Source organism: Podarcis cretensis (assembly GCF_951804945.1).
Source record: "Podarcis cretensis genome assembly, chromosome: 5".
Lineage (NCBI taxonomy): Eukaryota > Metazoa > Chordata > Lepidosauria > Squamata > Lacertidae > Podarcis > Podarcis cretensis.
In genome coordinates this window covers 28545048-28568705 of record NC_137174.1, presented here as the reverse complement: position 1 = coordinate 28568705, position 23658 = coordinate 28545048, and the positions used below count along the sequence as shown (strand labels likewise).

The 23658-nt window shown below is 40.7% G+C and overlaps 2 long non-coding RNA genes across 12 annotated transcripts in view; one reads left to right on the top strand and one right to left on the bottom strand.

Annotated features, from left to right (window-relative positions):
• Positions 1-23658, bottom strand: part of LOC307215942 — a 576636-nt gene that overhangs the window by 460835 nt on the left and 92143 nt on the right. For all 3 annotated transcript variants that reach the window (XR_013838751.1, XR_013838752.1, XR_013838753.1), the window contains one exon: positions 22552-22638. This is a non-coding gene — a long non-coding RNA (uncharacterized lncRNA). The remainder of the gene's footprint in view (positions 1-22551; positions 22639-23658) is intronic.
• On the top strand, positions 1-23658 carry LOC307215946. Of its 9 annotated transcripts, none has more exons than XR_013838767.1 (7): positions 1-291; positions 3163-3326; positions 8853-8918; positions 9625-9860; positions 13452-13581; positions 14927-15109; positions 23204-23658. It is a non-coding gene; the product is annotated as an uncharacterized lncRNA (long non-coding RNA). The 9 variants fall into 9 exon arrangements; XR_013838773.1 differs by lacking the exons at positions 1-291; positions 23204-23658 and adding exons at positions 436-629; positions 19185-20884 and having other exon boundaries at positions 14927-17103; XR_013838770.1 differs by lacking the exon at positions 1-291 and adding an exon at positions 489-629.

The following is a 23658-nucleotide window of genomic DNA, read 5'->3' as shown; positions in this document are numbered from 1 at the left end:
TTGAGTACAGTTGGTTACCGGGGAGATGAGAGAGAATGCTCAGAAGAGGGAGGAGAAAAAAACAGCAGTTAAGGAAGCCAGCTGATGGGATCAGGGTGGGGTAGAAGTAGAGGCGTGAGAGTAGAAAAAAGGGGTGAGAGTAGAAAAAAGGCAGCCAAGAGTGGACATCAAAGGAAGACGGGGGAAGAAACTGGGAAGGCCCTGCCTATGAGTTAAGAAAGAAACCTGGCCTGAGGAGAGGACAGTCCAACTTTCTGCACCTAGGATCTCTCTACATGTCTAGTACAATGGGTAGGTAATGCAGTATGTGGTTCTCCAGAGGTTGCTTGACTCCAGCTCCCATCAGTCCCATCCACCTTGGCCAAAGGTAATGGATGATAGCAGCTGTAGTCAAACAGCATCTGGAGGCCAGCAAGTATTGTTCTTAGGTCATAATGAAAACTGAGTCCGTTGCCCTATCCCCAAGCATGACCACATAATGTCACTAGTTGCTTAGATCAGGTGTGAGGAGCTTTTGGCCCTTCAGATGTTGACAGGGGATGATAGAAGATGTAATTTAGTAACATCTGGAGACCCAAAGGTTCCCCACACCTGCTTTAGGCCTTCCAGTGGTTGTCAAGTTCTGAGAGGTAAGGGTAGGAATTTGGTCCCAATATCCTGGCAAGGTCTACTGGCACCTACCCTGTCTCCCTATGGTGGATGGAACCTGGCCGTTTAATTTTACCACAGTCCCTCAGGGCACCCAATGCAGCATCATGCTAGGAAGTTTTGGGAACATTTAAATACTGGCTTTGCCAGATGCAAAAGAAGATAGGCCTCCTGCATGATTATGAGTTGTAATACAAACTATGCCTGCTAAAATTTACCTTTTCTACAGAACTGTGAAAGGTATAGGAGCTCTGTCCTCTTTGTATCTGGCCACCTTATTTCTCAGCTTGCCCATGAAGAACACCAGTAGGATGGCCTACTAGGTGACATTTTCGCAAGAATCTCCTCATTAACATTGGAGCCAATCCTAGGGATAAGTTCAACTAGATGTTACATAATTGGGGATGGCATCTGTTTTCAGTAGCAGTCCAGTGTAATTTTGACCTCAACACTCGTATTCTCTTACATATATAGCACCAGACTGTTAATTTCACCCGTCTCTTTCTGCTCACTGTCACTGCTGCTTTGTATAGGTGCTCTGTCTTGTTCTGGAAGCAGTATTTTTCCTGTGAAAAATATCAGTGTGATAGAGCATTTGATCACCAGCTCCATTCACAGAGCCAGATCCTTGAAACTAAATTTGATGATAGATAAAAGTAATTACTGTGCAACATTGGCTGCACTATATTTAAGCCAGTGTTAAGCACTTTCTCTGTTTTCAGGGACTTGCAGAGTTTTGTAAGAACAAATAACCAAGACATGGGAAATACATTGTGGGGGAATGGGGAAGAAGCTCTCTAGATGGATAATGTGGATATTCAGTGATGACAGAAACCCCCTTCATGGATTACAAATGTTGGTGCATCTAGGGCTGGACCCTGGGGCCAAGGTCTAAATTCATGCAGCCAAAGTGTCTAATGAGAGTTGCAGCTTAGTTTTGAAAAAAGGAGAAAGTTGTGTGAAATATGGCGTTCAGTTAAAGTGATACAGTATTCTAAAATACCCAGTGCTCTTATTAATTTAATGCTTTTTCTTTCTGTATTTCATTTGTATACCACATTTACTTATTATACCTATCTATCACTGAGTTCAACTGGCTCAGTAAACACTCAAGACGATTTTGAAAAACACAACAGCAGGGTAGATAGATAGGAAGATGGGTAGATGTATATATAAATGAATGAATAGTTGCTGCAACAATTTCAGACCAGTAAATTTAAAACCAGAAAAGGGGAAAGTTGGCACAAAGAACTAATGTACGAGGTATACATAGCCATTATAATTAAAATTAAAGGGCTTGGGAGAACACAAAAGGTATTTTTACATGACAGTTAAAAGACTAAACAATGTCAGCACCAAGCAAGACTCTCTGGTAGGGCCATTCCATAAATGGAGCAACACCACCCAGAAGCTCTTATCGAGTAGTTATCAACCTCAAATTATTAGGTGGGAGAACCTGAAGAAGCACCCCAGCCATCATTGAGGATTTCAAAGCCCTGACAGGTACCTATGGGACAAGACAACCCTTCAGATTATATGGCTGCAAGCTGTTTAGTGCTTTAAAGGTTAAAGACAGCACTTTGCATTGGTCCCAGAAACAAACAGATGACAGAAAAATGTTGTAAATGTGATCATATTTACCAGTTATCTGAGGTTTATATACACACCATTAACATATATTGCTTTTACACTAGTTTAAGCGCTATGTGCTTAAACTATGCTCCAATACTTTGGCCACCTCTTGAGAAGAGAAGACTCCCTGGAAAAGACCCTGATGTTGGGAAAGATGGAGGGCACAAGGAGAAGGGGACGGCAGAGGATGAGATGGTTGGACAGTGTTCTCGAAGCTATAAACATGAGTCTGACCAAACTGCGGGAGGCAGTGGAAGACAGGAGTGCCTGGCGTGCTCTGGTTCATGGGGTCACGAAGAGTCGGACACGACCAAACAACTAAACAACAGAAGCGCTATGTCTTCTCCCTGAAAGATTCCAAGGAGTTCTGCTATGAAAGGTCTTTAGTCCCCACAGAACTACAGTTCCTAGGGTGCTTTCGGTGGCAAAAAAAGAATGCTGAAATCTGCAAATGTTGCTCAAATCTTCAATATTTCATTAATTCAAGAAGTGCTCCAATTCATCTCTAAGTCTTTATGAGTCTTTACAATATCTTTATTCATGTGATATTTAACTGCCTTCTGTCCAGTCATGTGAACAAACTTTTCCTTGGCCAAAACCAGGATGCAGATGACCACAAACAAATCTGAAATCGGCAAGAACGATCTGTCTACTGAAACAATTACCTAACTCAATTGTGCACTAAACAAGCATGAACACAAAACCTTTGCTGGAAGCGAGCAGTGGATGTTTTTAAAGGAATGGCAGCGTAATAGCACAAGAGTGAATTTGAAAAGGCAAATGGTTGTTCAATGATAATCCAAAACAAAAAAAAATTTGCAAATGGAATTCCCTCAGTAGATGTTGTACATGTGTATTTATTAATATGCCCTGCCGCTACAGAATGCAGAACTTCCACCATGACCTCACTGGCCCAAACCAAGGCGTACATTGACTGAGCTGCTCGGATTAGCTCTGTACTTTTCTTCTCAGGTCTGCATGCATAAGGAGAATACTGGATGACTATTAAGAAATCACATATCTCCCCCACTCCCTCACAGAACCAGGTAACATCAACTACCCTATGGGAATTATCATGATGGCCTTCTATATCTTGCTATTGTTTAGTTTTTAAAAAATGTGGTTTAATATTACTTGTAAGGCTTTGTATCCTGAAAGCCAAGATATAAATAATAGCAACAAGAATTACAGATAGGTAGATAGTTATAAAAAGCATCAAACAACACTTCACACAAGCTTTCCCTATATCCCTTTGGGGATTTGGTTTGTAACTAAAATATATGGTACTGCGGATAACATAACAGATTTTATTTATGTGGCAAAATGTTTTGGCTTGTGCCTTTGTCAACCACTCTGATAAAAATGAAAGGTTGTCGTTTACAAGGCAGCACTTACAGAGCTTTGAGGATGCAATGTTTAGAAAGGCAACATTTGCCAAAGCTAAGTGATATTGGTACCACACGCCAGGTTGAAGCCATGTGATATTAATGTGCTCAGAAGTTCTCCATCTTCACTAATGCTGTGGGATCAGTTGGCACCTCTGCTGCAGTAGTTGATAAGTGGTTCTCAGACCTGAAATGTTTTAGCATCTGGCTTCTCCACCTTTTTGTTCAAAATTGCAGATTTGTGGTTTCAAAACATGTGCTTAGTATATATGACTTTCTGATTTTTTTTCACTTGATATAGATTATACTGCAGGTGCAGTTGTGTTTGATGTAGTGTGTCCTATCCATCCTTGTGCTTTTGAAGGTACAGTGGTACCTCGGGCTACATATGCTTCAGGTTACATACGCTTCAGGTTACAGACTCCCCTAACCCAGAAATAGTACCTCGGGTTAAGAACTTTGCTTCAGGATGAGAACAAAAATCATGCTCCAGCGGCAGCAGGAGGCCCCATTAGCTAAAGTGGTGCTTCAGGTTAAGAACAGTTTCAGGTTAAGAACGGACCTCCGGAACGAATTAAGTACTTAACCCGAGGTACCACTGTAGTTTTATCCATGAAACTTTTGCCACATAATAATCTCAGTTTTGAAAGAGAGATACAACACTCTGTCTCTCTCACACACACATGCATGTTTGAGGTGGAGTGTTCATTTCACCTTGAGTGAAAAAATTGCATACATTTGGCTGTGGCTGGGTTTGAGGTACCCATAAAACATACCTTAGAGAAGAGATGAGTAAGGCATCTAATACCACCAGGCGACGTTTCTACTTTGGTTCAGGGAAAGAGTCTTGTAGTTTGTAGGCAAGCAGGAGAGTCTAAAAGCAGCACCGTCTCCTATGTTTACAAACCTGTGATGTTTTATATACCAAAGAGCAAGCCAGAGTCAGTATACTGCTTTTTGGAACAGATGGAAGCCCACTGGTCTCCTGGCATTAACTGATCCTTGCTGTTGGTAGATGTAGTGCAGTAGAAAGCAAGCTAGTGGCTTGTTCCTGCAGCAAAGTGCTGCAGTGTTGTAGAGTAAGCAGGGCCGGTCCACCCATGAGGCAAGTGGAGGTGACTGCCTCAGGCAACAGGATCCACAGGGGCAGCAAATCCGGCCTCCAAGGAATGCATTTCCCACTGTTGCTGCTGACATGAATGGTATTCTGAACAAGCCAAATTTAACAGCAAACATTCCCATTAGATTTTCTCTTTCTTCCCTGTCCAGCTACTAAGAACAATTACCTCAGGGAGTGCATAGTAGGTCCCCACAACATGGCTGTTTTACTGATGAAGTGATGTTGCAAAATACAGCTTCACGGACACTGTGTGGATCTCTTCAGCATTAGAGCTTATTCAGACCTTTGAAAATCACCTTCATATTGGTATCTCCACTTCAGTCAGGAGTTTTCTGTAACAATGAGGGATGTTCAAAACAGTTTAAGGCTTGTTCAGGTTTTCTGGCACTGGTCAAAAAATTTAGATCCTCATCCATCTCTCTGATGTTTCAAGGAAAGTTTTTCTAGGTCTTTACAGAAAGGCTGGGGCCTTGGAGAGAAAGCATATCGTATTTCTCACTTGAGCACAAAAAGAATTTCATGGTTATAAAAAGCAATCTTTTGAGTTCTCTCACTATGCAGCTTTCCTTTCCCAAAATATTCACAAGCTTGGTTTTCTTTCACAATACAGGATGACCCTATTAATGGAGTTACAATGATGGATGCTAATAAAGGGGGAACCAGGGCTAATGCATTTAGGAGTCTTCTAAAACAAAACAAAACAAAACAAAACAAAACAAAACAAAACACCAACAAATGATGACAATTGAAGAGGAGAACTCTGCCTATTTTGAACAAAAGTAACAACACTTCTGTGTAACTGCCTTTTTATCAGGGAAACAAAACCACAAGAAAATCACAAAAGTGATAAAATATTCTCCTCTCCACATAGTTCGCAACACTGAGGCATCTCCTCAGAACTGCCACCTCAGAAATGAAGCAGAAAGCCAGCTGTTTGGAGTCTGGAATGTTCTAATCACCAGAGAACAATATATTCCTGACAGCCCAACTAGAATTGATGGTAAACATGCCACTCCACACAGAATGGATTTTTAAAAATTGATAGAAGGCCAGAGGGGTAGGAGGCTTTTTTCAGTGGGATCGTACCATGTGGAAAGTTTATCCTTTCCCTCCCAATTAAAATGATGTGTGTGTTCAGGCATACATACACTAAGCCATCCATACATCCTTATGAAGAGCTTCAGCATAGTAATTTAAGGACAAATTCGCAAACAGCTTAATCACATAGGTAGAAGTGGGTCAGAGCAAACGTCTACTCACATCTTTCCAAACTATTCCGAGAACCTGGAATGTGAACTGGATTCCATATAATGAAAAGATTTCAAGGGAAGTCCTCTAAATTAGTGTGAGTTAACTAAGGGAGGAGGAATGGGGAACAGCATATTAGATTCACATGGGGATGAGAACTAGGGCTATAATAGCCACTGATTTTAAAGCAACAGTAACCATATTTAAACAATTGTGAAACTAAGCACTGTTAGATAACCAGTCTGCAATATATTATATTTTCTTGCTGTTGTTTTAAATAAGCTTTAATAAATTATAACACACTTGTTGGAAGCAAGTCTCTGTTCAACCCATGTCTGTATCCCACTACTCTTACTTTAGGAGAGTGGATGCTGCCCCATCATGAAATTTAACAGTATTAGAGGAAAAGAAACAAAACAACAACAAAAAGCATGTGAGGAAGGAGGGAACAGTGTTGGAAGAATCCATCCAAAGACTGGACTGGAGGCAGACTTAGGATGTGGTTTCTCCCACATGACCCTGCCCTCTCCCAGATAGTTTAACATGATGTTACCAGGTGAGATGAAATCTTGGGGAAGATATAACTACACCACACCCATAATTTCACAGACAGTTCCAGTGAATCCATGGGGTTTGCAAAACATAGTTTGTTTCGTACATAGGTTTGTTTTAGCACCAGCATGTGAGCATAAGGTGGACAAACAACTGTAAATAAGAATGTGGGATGAAATGAAATACCTACTATTGTGCTGCCAGCACATCACAAACCATGGTGTTAACTCATGTCACATTTACAGAAACATAGTTCAGGGACTGGAGACAGCACAAACATTTTGGACCAGCACGTAAAGCCTTTTATCTGCTTTGATGCAAGCCTGCTAATACATTTCCCAACTGAGGCTCTGCTTCGTAAATCACTTAAGACATAGTCCTTATCTGAGTGATCCTAAGGTTATCCTATTTCCCTTTGAAATGAAGAAGCTGAGTGAAATCTTTTCCGCAGCTTTGAGACTATTTGCTGATTGATTCTATAATCTTGACGCTTAGTGTTGTCTAAATGTAAGAGACTCTTTACCACCAAAGATTGCCCCATGAATTCCAGCAAGCATAAGGCTAGACATTTACAAAAAAATTAAAAGGCAGTTCTGAGAGAATGATTGAAAGATGGGTAAGATGTTAGGTAAGCCAGGACTATATTGCATTCATTCCAAAAATCCATATTTCACCCATCTATCAAAAAGTACTCCAGGAGCTCATAGCATCACATGCAAAAATGTAAACACAATGAAAACAATTAGATGCTCATGTGCAGGCCTCAGATAAGAGCCCTGTGGGAAAGGGATACACTGCCCATGAATGAAAGTAAAGTGAACATTTGTGCCTCATACATAATTGCAAAGATGTTTGTTAATTGTTGGAACATAGTCACAAATGGCACACAGGCTTGACACTATAAAAATTGATCTGAAAGGAATAGGCTCGGGTCCCATACCTTTCAAAGATTCTTACAGGATTGTCATACTTCTGGAATTTCGTGGACATATCCAGAATACAGCAGTCAGAAGCAGTGTCCAGGCAGAAATCACAAAAAATGTCCAAGAAAACCCAGACATATGGCAACCCATGTCAACAATGTCGTTTTTGGCTATTTTCCTTAAAAATAGTTCAACAACTTTTCACTGTTAGAAATATGGCAACCCTAATATGGGAATTAGGAACGAATAAATAAACAATATAAATGTTAGTACAGTGGTAGCTCGAGTTAAGTACTTAATTCGTTCCAGAGGTCCATTCTTAACCTGAAACTGTTCTTAACCTGAAGCACCACTTTAGTTAATGGGGCCTCCTGCTGCTGCTGCGCCGCCGGAGCACAATTTCTGTTCTCATCCTGAAGCAAAGTTCTTAACCTGAAGTACTATTTCTGGGTTAGTGGAGTTTGTAACCTGAAGCGTATGTAACCTGAGGTGTATGTAACCCAAGGTACCACTGTACTTTCCATAGGAGTACAACATTTGCAATTCAAAACTTCTGAAAAGAAACATTTTAAAAATAAATGTTGTGGGGAAGTCTACCCATAAGAGCTTTGACTAGTGCCCTAGAGGGCATGCCCTAATTTAGTTATAACCAATAAGTATTGTGCCAACCCACTACAATGGTGTGATGTGGAGTTGCAGGCTGATCCAGGCTGGGTGGCAATAGAAGCACTATCCCCTTTCAAATTAACGGCAACACACTTTTAAAAAGTGGGTCCCCAAATGCACATTTGGACTAAAGGTAACCCCAAATCAGAAAACCACTGCTCTACACTGACTCACAGTAGCTCTCCAAGGTTTCAGACAGGGGTCTTTTCCAGTTTTCTGTGGAGATGCCAGGTATGGAAACTGGGACCTTTTTCATGTAAAACGTATGCTCTACAAATGGAATGCTCTACAGCTGGCATTAACAGGAATGAAAGAGAGCACTGAATGATGACTGGATTTACTTCAAAGTATGTAATGTTTATAGATACTTAATGGTTAAATGCTGAATAAAGTATCTTTTTTAAAAAAAAAACACATGGTGATTTGGGGGAAAACTGTTTCCTAATACAATGTTATGACAATTTCTTAAACATACACCCAAATGTATATTGCTTACAAGACTGGGGTTTATAAGAATAAATAAGCCACACCAACACCTGATATTACAAAATTTAGAAGGCAGGTTTTTTTTAATAAAAAATAAATCTACATATTGTGTATGTAGAATTTTTCTACCCATGCTGATGTATTGTTATAGCAGTTGTTTACAGTATGCTACTGTTTGATTTTTCGCCTAAGGTTTGATCAATAGAAGCATGTGCATGCAGGGAATACACTATAGAGTGCAGAATGTGAGAAGTGTAGGTAAGCATCTTAATGTTCAGGTTCATTTCATTTTATAGAAGGAATGTAGGTTCTGGATCTCCACAGTCCACTGGCTATTACTCTGCTCATACTTGTTTGTAGCCCTTAATTGTAGAATTACTCTGATCCCCCTTTAATTTCCTTGACAGCCCCAACATGGTAAATGGTTGAGTGTTCTGATTTTCAAAGCAAATTTTTGAGAGATCAGCCTGCAATGAAGAATAAATGAAACCACTTTACTCAGAAATGCCTCTGTCTGGTTGCAGTTTCACATCTGAGTTTGAGCTTCAAGCAAATAGATACATTTTGCTGTACTGGGACATATTTTTCTTTTAAGCATTGAAACTCTGTTGTTTCTTGGGCACTGCAGAAGAATAAATGAAAACACAGTGCTCCACATAAGAGATCCAGGCAATGTTAATATCCTGGGTACATGATTTATTCAACTGGAGCGCTTAACTATCTGCCTTCTGCCACGTGAGCACCTTCTTGCCCTATGTCAAGGGCTATACTGTAGACTTGAGGAACAGTCTTCAGGACCTTTAAGGATTTTTCCAGGTCCCATCCCCAAGTTTCTGTTTTCAGATTTTAAAAAGACTTCAGCCAATTCCAGTATTGGAGTTGAAATGCCTCTGACTACCCATTACTGGGAATCACAAATGGGGGAGAGTGTTGTGCTCATAACTTCTTTCTCGGTTTTCCACAGGCACCTGGTTGGCCACTGTGAGTACAAGAGTACAAGACCTTTGGCCTGATTCACCAGGCCTCTTCTGACATTGTTATAGAACCTGCAACCTTTCTTCTAGTTCAAAGCCCCCAAATATTCCCCAGGGACTAAAGTGGGAAACAACAATGTTTTCTTTTTTCTGCTTTAAGGGAAACCAAACAATTACATTGCTGGTTCACTGCCACATCAAAATCTATAATGTAACAGCACTGCAGGCAAGTACACCAGCAAAAATGTTTGCAATTACAATATAAGGCTGAGCCAGATCTAGGGTGCTTCAGTTAAAAAAACACACGAAAAAACTTCCTTATTTCAAGAAATATTTAACTGAAACAGGTCCTGTGCATTCTGAGGCATTGTTTGGGGTGCTTGCATATCTGTTTGCTGATTTGATTTAAGTTTTGTACAAAATACTACTGAGATGTATTGGCATCATAATGGCAGAGACTAAACCTATAGTAACAATGGTTATCTTGATGCTTGCATCTTTGGCTGTATATAGTTTAGCTCTAAACTACAAGTCTCTAGAAATAAGAGTATATATAAATATGTCACGCTTAGTTGTTTCAGTCACAGATGTTTGGGAGAGACTATAGAATGCATACATTGCTTTCAACTTACATAAACTCTTTTAAATATTTCATGGCATGATCTAAACCATCTAGATATGAAAGACCAGTGCCACCCTCTGGTTACCTGACAAGCCACAGATCTGCTTTCCTTGTCTGTTGCTTGTTAAGTTCAAGGGGAAAGAAGAAAGAAATAAGTCGCTTTAAAACATCAGAGCAAAATGCTTCTCCCCCCCACCCATAGACCCATACCTTCAATACTGCAATTTTTAAATGAAGTCAATAAGTAAAAACATGATAACAAAATGGAGATATATGAAGCTGGGAAGATTAATGGAGCAAAAATAAGCTAGTGAGGTGCTGTCAAAGGAAAAAGATAAAATGTGTCTGACAGAGACTTCAGAGTAAAACATGTAAACTTGGTATTCGTAAATAATTATTATTTCCAAAAGTAACTTTAAGGAGAAAAGTGTTGTTCAGAGGAACCTGTTACAAATCCGTTAAACAAGATATTAATTTTCTGATAAGCCCTGCATATTCTTTAAGACATTGCCACTGCAGGATGCTTCGACTTGTGTTCCATACTTTTTGCATAATGAACACTGATATAATTTCAGGATTATACAGCAGATACATAGGCACACTTCTTAATCTCTTCAAAGCCATTTTGGCTTCTCTGATTCTTCCAGCAAATAATTTGCATTTCTTAGCACCTTTACGTTTTCTTTTTTTAGAATGACTCACCCATGGTTATTTAGGGTTTAAAGTTTTACACAGCTGCTGCATTCTTATGGAGAAATGCGCATCATCTCCCTGGGCTAGGTTTGCTCCCAGATCTGCTTAGCACTGCCTTTACTGGGAGGACTGCCATAGTAACCAGATTCCAGCTGCAGTTCTGAATTCAGGATGGGACAATAGAGATATCAGCCCTTGGTGCAAACAAGCACAAAAATATATATGAGAGAATTATACTTTGAGCTGGAAGGATAAATACCCACCATCTATTACACAACGGTTTGTACACCCTTGCTACATTTGAACACTTGTTATAAACAGCAATGCTGCTTGGGTATCTATTTGGACAACATATATCAAGCTCCTGCCAATCTAGCAGTTCGAAAGCATGTCAAAGTGCAAGTAGATAAATAGGTACCACTCCGGCAGGAAGGTAAACGGCGTTTCCGTGCGCTGCTCTGGTTCACCAGAAGCGACTTAGTCATGCTGGCCACGTTACCCGGAAGCTGTACGCTGGCTCCCTCGGCCAGTAAGCGCGAGATGAGCGCCCCAACCCCAGAGTCGGTCACGACTGGACCTAATGGGAAGGGGTCCCTTTACCTTTACCTTTATATCAAGCTATATGTATAAATTAAGATGGGTATAATGATGGTTATTGGATTGCTAGGGTGAGCTGACAAAGTGGGGGAGGGATTCGGGGGTTCCCTTCCCTCTTTTTTTCCTCCCTTCTCCCTCCACTGTAAATTTGCAATAGAAAATCAATAAAAATGCTTTTGAAGAAGAAGAAGAAAATGTGCTTCAAAAGTCATACCATATATAAATTGGTAATCGTTATATTTTGAATTATTCAATGGAAAGTCACATATCACCCTGCACAGAGGCTGTGTAATGTTATGCATTACAAAATTGCCATTGAAAATTGCTATTGAGGGAGGAGACATTCAGAGGTATGTGACTGAAATCCCTGCTAGACAGAAGGAACCAGTAGGCTGATTTTTGCTTATGAGCAGACTTGTTGCAAGATAGGCTGAGGCTGCTCCTGCTATCTGAACAGCACGAATTCAGAATTTTCCTCCATCTTAAATCATTAAGTTTTACTTTATGTACTTTTAGCCCCTTTGAGGATAAATGCTTTGCATACTCAGGTGCTGCGACAGAATAATTGATGTTCCCCATCAGTTAAATACCCTCTAGCTAATAAGTGTTTTTTTTTAGTTACACTGACTTAAAATTGTGAGTTTAAAATTGTGAATAAAAACATACAGTTTTCTTCACTGTTAGGCATACTGTTTTAGAACAATAAAAAGAAATCTCTCCATGTATTCAAAGCTAGACTGTATCTGTAGCTGTAGGTTCCATCCCTAATTATCATAACAGAGAACAACCTTATTTTTTTAAACATTTTTTTTATGAAAGATTTCTTGGTTTACAAAAGTATGTGCAATGTCTCTCTTTTCAAGTTACATTTTCTACACATCAGTTTCATATGCCGAGACATTAGCGTTACATTAGGAAGAAAAAGGGGAAAGAGGTGGAGGGGGCCATGGTGAGTGGGGGTGGAGTCAGATGGCAATGTTTCTATTTTACTTATTATATGTGTGGGGTTTTATGTCAGCGTCACACGTGCGGGTTTTCTTTACTATTCGCTTGTTTTCCTTTGGTGGTGAGAGAGGTTGAGGTTGGCCTAGGGTGTGGTTGTTTGATTGTGATTGGCTGTGGTGAACTTGGTTTTCATGTTTGAGTGGGGTGGGTGGATGTTTTTAGTCAGGTTAGCCATATTGATTCATATGCTGTTGGTAGATTCTTGTCGTTGTCTTGTTGGACTGTGTATGTGATAAAAGGGGTGAAGGCATCTTCTTCCATTTCCCCCGTGTCAGTTTCAGTTTATTGGTTAGTTCTTCTAATAAGTCTGTTTCCCATACTATTTGGTACAACCTTATTGATAGAAATACTTGTTCTTTAGAATTCTAGACTTACTGCACATCTGAAGAAGGTATGCTTTTGCTTATCAAAGAATATGGCTGAAGCATCAGAGTTTTGAATGAGAAAGTGAGAAGAGACACACAAGTATTGCAAATTCCTTCCTTAGTACTTAAATCTAATTCCGTTCTCCAAACAGCATGTATTTCTGGACAATCTTTTCACATGTTCCCCATCCCATTTCAGATATAAATTAGACAAATTAGAATGCATTAACATGTTCACTGTTACAATATCCAAAAGCTATAACTTAGATATCAGCTTTAAGGAAATGGATTTTTCAATAATGGCAGCTAAAAGCAAGGAAATGCCGACAACAAAATAACACGATTTTAAAATGATCTCGAGACCCATATAGGGCTGCCCATCCTTTTGATTTAATAGCAGGTGGCATAATTTTAGAGTGCTTTAAGTCCTCAGAATGTGAGTCTTCTGGAAAATAAATTTCTTCTGATCCTCACTCACAGAGGGGAACATTTAAAAAAAAAAATGACTAATGTATGTTTTCTATAACACACAAAGGCATATGAATCCAGTAAGCTGTTGGACCGCAAGATGGATTTCCCCAGTTTTAAACTGCATGGTGCTTCAAGGTGTTGACACTAAGAACATGCCTCACAGAGCAATCCTATACAGGTTCATTCAGAAGTAAGTCTCATTGAGCTCAGTTTATTTAGGTAAATGGGTATAAGGATTGCAGCAGAAACTTCTCTTTACTCTTTGCATGGTAAAATACAATACCCATTCTAGTTTATGTAGGTTTTCTTTCACATTATGGGTGGAGAATGCAAAAAAGCTCTTTTACAGCTTAACCAGAAGCAAGTCTCACTAATTGCAATGAGACTTATTAACGGTTAACCATTTGAGATTGCAGTCTTGGTGGCATGGATATATGCTTAACTACCCAATTATTTCCAGATACAGTGGTACCTTGGGTTAAGTACTTAATTCATTCCGGAGGTCCGTACTTAACTTGAAACTGTTCTTAACCTGAAGCACCACTTTAGCTAATGGGGCCTCCTGCTACTGCCACGCCGCTTGAGCACAATTTCTGTTCTCATCCTGAAGCAAAGTTCTTAACCTGAAGCACTATTTCTGGGTTAGCAGAGTCTGTAACCTGAAGCGTATGTAACCTGAAGTGTATGTAACCAGAGGTACCACTGTACAAATTCATTCCAAAGTATTTCTGCTCTCACTATCAACTCTGTCTTCCCTGGCCTATTATTTCTCTTATTGCTTCCAGCAGCATCCCATGCCTTTATTGCAGAAGACAATAGCTCATGGATAGGGCTCATGCTTTACATGCCAAAGATCCCAGGTCCAATCTCCTGGCACAGCCAAGCAAGGAAAAAATCCCCAAAACTTTGAAAAATTCCTGCTGGTCTGAATAAACATATATCCTAATGCCCAACTGCAAGTACCAATATAGATGAGCTTTCTTCTGTGAGCGATTTAAAACAGGTGTGGGGAACTTTGGGCCCTCCAGTTGCTGATGAACTATCATTTTTGGCTATTAGCCATGCCAGCTGGGGCTATTGAGAACTGCAATCCAAACATGTCTGGAGGGCCACAAGTTCTCTACTCTCAAATTAAAACAAATCTGAAGTGGCATTAACCCAGTGGTTAAGTACCCAAACGCAGTACTCCCTCCCCCAGGAGCCAGCCAGGCCTCATGGTGAAAGGAGAAGACACGGCAACATGCATTTGGGATAAAAATGGCCACAACTTTATTGAATTCAGATGTAGGTAAACCTTGGCATAGGTATTGGGCGGGTATCCATCTCAGCCCCCTGCTGGGGGTCTGAGGCATGAAAGGGTCAGTGAGGGGAAGATGGCACCAACGCAAAATGTGAGTTTACGCAACTGCTCCCTCCCCAAATCGCTGAGAGTAGCTCTATTGCCCATCCACCGTGTGCTTGTGGACAGAGACTACGCTCATGACCCCTCTAATCGAGTACCCTGTTATTACCACCGCAGGAAGTGGATGAGTGGATGAGTCACCCCTTCACCCCTTCCTCAGATGTTTGACTAAAGGATTCTGCCCAAGGAATAAACCGCCAAAGTTGTGACAATTGCTATGGGGAAGGCAAAACCTGAAGAGCAGGGAAAATTCCTTCCCAGCTCTGAAGACAGCAACCATTGCATGACCATGGCCACGGCCGCACGCCTGGAAAGAAAAGGTTAGTCTGCAAGAAAACAAGATTAGAGGATGGGCTGGGTGGGTGACGCAATGGGGCTGACTGCACTGCCAAGATGGCCTTGCCCCCAAGGCCACCGCGGATTGGCCAGAAATTTTGAAACTGGGTTTGGCGGGAATCCAGCAGGCACTGCAGCAGCCAAGGGAGAGGAGCCAACGGTTGTGGCAAATGTGTCATGGCTTCAGAAGGAGGGGGAAACGTTCTGCTGGGTCGCAACCACCACCCACCTCTGTACTGGGTAAGTGGCCATTTTCAAGCTGTGTTTGTCAAGGGAATCTTTTTAATGAGTTCTAGGGGACATCAACACAGAGCAACTGTCAGGCTTAACAGACCTGGTCATTTTTTTCCTTTTAATTTACAAACTCACATAGTTCTGTGTGCCCCCCCCCATGTAGAAATTACCATTTTGTTTATAGGTGACCCTGTTTTGCTTCTATACTGAATAACATGCAGTCACCTAAGTGCGCTATTAACATATGTATAGAGATGATAATGAGGGCAAAACATGTGGTGATCATGGAGCTGCCATTTTTCTTCTCTATGGATCTGCTATAATTGTTCAGAACAGCCTTAGCCATGGTTGTGAATATGCTGCCACTGCTCCCTCCCAGCTCAAATTACAGGTATTTCTTGTGCCCCTGTCCATGAGTGTTAGGCTGTATGTTCACTCTAGTGTACAAAGCACAAATGGTCTTTAAAAACAAGCCATATAACATAGAAGTATTACTTCCCTAACTTGGGGTCCTAGCTAACAAAATAGCGCATCTATTTTAGCTGATATCAACTACATTTTGCCCTACCACAAAAGGTTTTCAAAGAGAAATTGTTTAAATTCTTCAAATCAAACCACAGCAAGCCTTCCAGGTTTCATGTCTGGCAATACCAAGTGATACAGAACAGACATAATGGTTTAAGCTGAGACATTAATTTGTTTGGACATGAATGAACTATAATATTCCCAATGAGACAAGCTTGTTTCTGCAGCAGAGAAGAAAATTAAGATGAAACATTCAACAATATCCAATTGACCAAGGTCCTCTCCCCGCCCCAGCCTTTATTGCATTTTTGTTGTATGTGGATGCTACTTACTTGTTAGACTCTCTCTCCATCATCCTCATGTTTCTAAGAAGTGATGAGACCATTTCAGCCCACTTCCTCACTTTTAATTTAATTACATTGATGGAGCCTCACAGTGAGAACAACAATGAGCATCAATCACATTTACCTGGATCTGAGCTCTGTACTTGGGAGTTTTTCTTTATTCCCCTACAACCGACATTTCCTTTAATGATTTTGTATAATTAATCAAACCCCTCTTATATATAAAATGACAGCCTAAAGATGTTGTGTGTAATGTATCATCATCTTCTTTTTACTTTATTTGGCTAAAACAAATTAATGAGATATTGTGGAAAAAACTGGTGCATTTTGCAGCATTTAAGCCAGTGCTTTTACAAGCATTGCATTCATGATCGTGATCTTGTTAGGCTTTCTAGCGAAATGAAACAAAGCCTGGAAAGATCTCAAGAAAAAGAATAAAGAATTGAGTTTCTTAAGAAGAAATAATAGGAGGAAGTCTTACTAATTCAGCAGTGCAACACAGACCTAACTCAAACATCATATGCTATGTAAATTACATACTAATATGAGTTTGGAGTGGGTTAGGCTGTGTATGCCCTGGATCCAGCACATATTCAATTCCTGGGATAGCCTGGCTAGCTTCCTGGTGAAGTCCTCTAAGTATGGACCATTAAGGTAACAAAGGAAGTGGCTCTGTAACAGATGGGTCTGGGTTCCCATATGTCCAGAATTACCCAGACATATCTGGAATATTGCAGCCGCAATCAGTGTCTGGGCAGAAATCAGCTAAATGACCGGGAAAATCCAGACATATGGCAGTTGACTTTCCTCAGAAAAAGCTCAAAAACATCAAATTTCTTTGCAATTTTGCAACCCTAGGTGGGCCCCTGAACTAGGTGGTAGTTAGGACTTCCGGGTTAGCGGGACTTCTGGGTTAACGCCATCGGCAACGACGGAGCTCTTCCGACTTAGAGGAACCCGCTCCGTGAAAATCGGGTCTTGCTGCCGCGGTGAAGGCGGAGACCCTTCAAAAATCCCAGGCAGAGGAAGCCTGGGAACGTGGGATTCGGCTGACACCAGGAGCACCCCCCCTACCCGCAGGGAAACCCCTTTTTGGGGGCTTCAAAACGACGTGGGGTGAGCGGCGCGGTGTTTTGAATCGACCGCTATTTTTACGGAGTGAAGCCGCACAGCCGTTGCCAGAGAGCGCTTACTTTTTCTTGTGGACAATTGGATTTCAAACAACAACCCGTGAGTAGAACGGGAAATTAGGTTTTTAAAACAATTTAATTTGGCAAAGAACGGGGGAAGGTCTAAACAGGAAGTCCACCTCCCCCTTTTGTAAATAGACTGAGGCAAAGAGTTTGTTAACTAAGGTTTTGGAAAGTTCTACGTAAAGGATTAAAACTTCACTGATTGAAACTATTACTTATACTCCCTTTGGAAGCAGGGGAAGCCTGCTGGAGAAGGTAAAATTTAGGAACTGAAGTGTCACGTCTCCAAACCCGGGAGAGGTCCACGAGGAGCCCATCGACGGTGAATAGAAAGGTTTGACAGCTAGCTGTTAAGATACAAAGAAAGACTTTGTTTCCATTGTCCATTTCTGCGTCTAAAAAGAAGGAAAGGTAACTGGAATTGTTATTAATTTACTTTTGAGACTTTTGGGACTATGCTGGAAGGATTGATAGTCTGCTTTCCTCTAGAGGGAGTTTTGGGACATGGTCATAAGAATGCAGCTGGGAAATTAGCCTAAAGATAAAAACTCTGAGAAATTAGCTTTGACCTTGGATATTTCAAGGATGTCGGTGGAGAAAAAAGTTACGCTTGAATTGAATAGGACATTTTATCTGTTGGGAAAGCTGCATGAACAGATAGATGCCATGGCTACCAGTGTGGATATTTTGGGAACAAAAGTAGGCATCAGTAAAGAAGTCGACAAGAATCCGGCACAAGAATCTTTCTCAATTGAATAAATTAAAGAACCAGAGAAGGAGAAAGTTGTTGTTAAAGTGATGCAAGGGGGAGCTTCAACCCTACAGAGACAATTGGAGGATTACAAGTTGAGGCCTTACATGACTGTAATTAGGAGAAGCCAGTTTTTGGAGATGGGAGCATGGCTTGATTTGGAAAATGAAAAGTGGAGAGATCACCCTATGTGGGGATCGAATGACTTTTGGGATATGAATTTGAGCCAGGAGGGGACCGAAGTTTCTGGGGCCTTTGGACTCGGAAGAAGTGTGAAACAAGATCGGGAATACTTTATGGGCCCTATCTTTAATTGTGGAAATCTGGCAGACTTGATAAGAAGGAATATGACCATCGTTGGGTTGGAGCTCCCCCGAGAACTGTTTCTTAATATTAAAGATTATCAAGAAGATCGGCAGATGGGACATGAAAAAGACTTAAGAGCTTCGGATTTGAGATCTCCAAGTTGATGGACTGTTGTAAGCCGATGGAACTGTTGGCAGGGGCCGAAAGAAAATTGGGAATTTAAAGTGTATATATTGAGAATTTATTTTTATATTTTTTAAAAAAATAATTGCTTTTAATGAGAGATGGAGAAATCGTGGAATGGAATTTTTATGACCCTAGGGGAAATGCCTTAAGAGAATAGGTTTAAATATATCAGTTTTAATGAGAAATAAGATTAAATAAAGTAAAAGTGGATGGCTAATTGGTGAAAGAGAGAATGGAAAATCACAGTATATTAAGATAAATTATTAGGATAAAAATAAAGATGAAGGATTTGCTGAAATATCTATTTGAACTAGAAAACAAAGAGGGGGGGTGCGAGGAGGTCAAGGAAATAAGTCATAGAAAGAAAATTATGTAAAGGTTTAACTTGGTTTTTTCTGTTTTGATTGTATGTATTTTCTAATTATTATTATTTTCCTTTTTATCTGTTTTTGTTTTTTTTGTTTTTTTTTATTTTAAACCTGAATAAATATTATTCAAAAACAACAACAACAACAACTAGGTGGTAGTTAGAAAGACAAAGGCCAGAACTGAGAGTTGAGTTTTGTGAACCAGATGCTAGAAGGCTCCAGGCTGGGAGATAGAGCTATGCTTGATTTTTGTTAGAATCCCAAGGCTGTGGCCGCAACAGAAGCAAGACCCTCTTGGGGTGTTAATGCTGCCAAGCCCTCCATCATCTGCTCAGGTTGTATATATGTGTAAATAAACCACATATCATAAAGACCCCACAGTCTCCACTGTGCCTCATTCCAAAAGAAAACACAAACCCTGCGTAAACACCTGGAACCTCTGGAATCTCACACCACTAAGATATTGGAGTGGTGTGAAACAACACACACACACACACACACACACACACCTACACATGCAATTGTAGAGCATTAAAATGCCTCTCCTACCAGCATTCTGAAAGAGCACAGACCATTGTACTGCCTCAGCATTCTATCATTCTGCTGTGCACAAACCTTGGGGGTCAGAATATTTGTCTTTTCGCCAAACTAGATGAGATATCAATCCTGCAATTAATAATTATAGGATTGGTTTTTTTACAGATAAATGGCACATCTCCCAGTGTGGATCCAGGATCACAGCAGGGGGACAAGCGTTAAAACACCCTCCCCCTTCCAAACATCAGATTTCTGATCCAGCCTGAGGATCCTGCACCTTTCAGCAATAAGCCTTTTTATTGCATCAGGCAGAACTTTGAGCTCTCCCTCAAATTACCAGTGTTAAAATTGAAGTAGTTGGAATATAGGGAAATAGGTCCATTCATATTGTCTCAAGCAGAGGGCCCCCCAAAAACCGACATCTCTCAAAATGACTCATCACTTGAACATTCAGGTTTGTATTGTTACCTAGATAAATGGCATGCCCATCTTGTGGTTATAAGTGAGTTTTAGAATGACAAGTGGATTTGGTTTCCTTTCCAAATAAGAATGATGTTCACAGACAGCAACTTCTTGTTTTATATTCTTCTGAAGTACTGAATTAAGAAAGGACAAAAGGGAGGTCATGAGAGCTGCATGTCTAATAGCTGATAAAAAGAGTCTGAAGAATATAAACACATTGAATGCACAAACAAGTTTCCTTATATAATAACATGTGAGCACAATGTGATTGAAGAGTTTCAAAAATTTGATTATATTCCTAATTGGAACTTCATGAAAACTGCCTTAAGGAGACCACAGAGCCGAGCCCTGAATGTCCAAGCAATTTTAGATTCAAATTAAGTTAAGAGATTGATTTCCATTTCAAAAGGCCATTCCTAACTGATAAAGTAAGCTGAAGCAGTACTATTTAAAATGTACCCTCAAACGGCAAAAACTAAGCATCTCTCACTCACTTACTCACTCACTCTCACACACAAACAAACATGCACCGTTGGTTATTTGGATGTTAGCCTAAAGAAACTAGAAAACATTCAGTTTGGTAAAGATGTTAGAAAAAAGAAGCAGACACTCATTGACAAATATGGTCAGATCAGCTCTTGGACTGAGCAGTGCGCAGTAGTGTGTAATGGATACCCATCATGAAATCAAATGGGGATGGAATAAAGATGTACAGGGCCAAAACACAGAGTGGGAGAGGCAAACCAAACCCCTGTGAGTCCTCTACAAGAGGTGGGCTCCTCTTCCCTTGGTTTTTGCCCCCAAAGCACTCTACCACCACCTCCACAATACAATACAATACAATACAATACAATACAATACAATACAATACAATACAATACAATACAATACAATGATGCACAATATAATGATGTGGGTTCACTCGATGAGATTATAGGGAGAGGAATGATGCAGGGCAGTGGACAAACGGCAGAGGTAATATTTCCAAGCCCTTGGATTGACTAAAAAAATTACCTTTTTCTGATTTTCCAAGTTAATCCAAGGTGAGTTTCCACCATCTCTAGACAGAGGTTTTTTTGGTTGTGGCACCTTGCTTACATACTGTATTTTTTGCTCTATAAGATGCACCAGACCACAAGACGCACCTAGTTTTTGGAGGAGGAAAACAAGAAAAAAAATATTCTGAATCTCAGAAGCCAGAACAGCAAGTTGCTGTTCTGGCTTCTGTGATAGCTGCGCAGCCTGCATTCGCTCCATAAGACGCACACACATTTCCCCTTACTTTTTAGGAAGGAAAAAGTGAGTCTTATAGAGCAAAAAATACGGTAATTCCCTGCCTCTGCTCCTTAATGTGGTGCCCTTGTCCATCGTTTTCACATCCCAGCTGAAGAAGACATTTCTGTTGCACAGGTTTTTAATGGACCTCCGTGCCTTTTCATCTGATTTTCTCCTACTGCTTTAAATGTTTTTGTTGCTTTTTAAATATTGGATTGCTGTTTTTATACCGTATTTTTCGCTCTATAACACTCACCAGACCATAACACGCACGTAGTTTTTAGAGGAGGAAAACAAGAAAAAAAATATTCTAAACGAAATAGTGGATATATGATTTTTGTGGTTCTTGCTGTGGCTACAGACATGTGATCTGACAGTGAGTTTGGAGTAGCCCAATGCAAAAATCCTGAGGATCCATGTGGATCCATGCTTTGTAACCACGGAGGAGGGAAGGAAGGGGAACCATGGATCCTCTCTGCTCACGACTGCAGCAGATCCCCCCCGCCACCCGCAGGCATTCGCTCCATAACACACAGAGACATTTCCCCTTACTTTCTAGGAGGAAAAAAGTGAGTGTTATGGTGCAAAAAATACGGTATATTGCTGGTTTTAAGTATGCCATGAACCACCTCAGAAGTTACAAAAGAGAGGTGGGCTATAAATATTCAAATAAAATTATTTCAAACTGTAGCATATTCATCTCCTGACAATCTGGGGGGGGGGGGGACCCTGACATTGAAATCAATGAAACAGATAACGTATTATGACAGTGGAAGTTTGATGTGAAGATGTTAGCAGCCTGAAAACAAAGCTGTTCCTTTCCTTGCTTGCTTTTCCTTAAGAACTAATATGGACATTTCCCTGGGCCATTGTTAGCTTTGATGGACAAATATTGAAAGTGAGGGAACGGTAAGTCATGCAATTTCTTTTTTAGACATAAAATATCAAATTAAAATGATACAAATCTGAAACTAGGTAACTTAATACCAATGGAGGCCTGGAACAAACTATAAATTGGTGTGATCAAACTTTACTGTCAGATTTTTGAAGCAATACTGCTTGCAGAATGCCTTACGATCAATGTAGGTAATTGTACATGGGGAAAATAGGAGATGGGTGCCCAGGATGACTTTTGTTCCTATAGCCTGTTGCAGAGGAGCCTGGTCCGTTATGGCAAGTGGGGTACTGCCCCACCAACCTCAGTCTGCCCTCTCCCAGCCCCCACCTGTCTGCCATCTTACTTACAACCAGTCCGGGGGGTGGTTGGACAACCGGTCAACTTCTTCCTCCGTAGTCTCAATGTTGTCTTTTTAGAACTCAGCAGAGAGGAGGCTGGGAGTAAAAAACAAAACCAACCTGTCATTGGCTTGGGCTCTGCCTGCTGCTTGGGCTCCCTGCAGTCTGCCCCAACAATCTTGATGGTCCCCAGCCACCACTAGTCTATCGTTGCTACAGTTTCCTCTGGATTTCCTTGCTCTTTCATGCTAGCGTAGGTCACTTTTAAAAGGGGACTTGCTTCTTCTACCTAAAATAGAAATGGCCACAGAATCCTCAAGGCACTATTTTGGGAAGCCAAGTGGGTGTAGGTAATTGCTCTATCCCATTTCAAGCCATATGGAGGGGTTTTTGTTTCCTTCAACACCACCATAAATGTGGCCATTTTGAAGTCCCAGGTTATGGCTTAAAACCACATGAAGCTGCGTCTGATCAGTGCTTGGATGGGAACCACATGTACACTTCTGTGGGTTCCATGACAGAAGAAGGATCAGGGGTGGGGGGAGTTAGAAAATAAAAATAAACAACAAATGCTTTTAAAAATGCTGGCATTTCACTTTTGCTGTGTCTCTTGCTCCCCATCCCACATTTATTCTAAAATCTCTTCCTACTCCCGATCAAGGAAACCTGAAAGGCTGCCCCTCCTATAAGTAGTCTGGCGAATGCTTGCTGTGATTCACCAAGTAGATGCTGAGTTCATCTGGATACACCAACAGACAACATGCATCACTTGAACAAAAACTGCTGGTGGCAAAACACCTCCTTTGTGTGACAGCTGGATGAACCTAATGAGAGCTACACACTAAACACCCTCTCACAGAGCAAATCCGAGACAGAGAGAATGTAACTTCACTATGGCAGGTTTAAATTTCAGATCTTTTTGAGATATGGCCATCAAGTCACATAAGCTTCCTTCACCTATATCAGTCCTGCCTGCAGCACATTTTTACAAAACTCGATGCTGAAAGAAATAAATGCCCATTGACATGACTCACTGCTTGGTTGCACCATGATAGGAGATGGGTTGCAAAAATGGCTTTACCACCATACAGTCCCCCTCCCCTTTGGTAAGTCGTT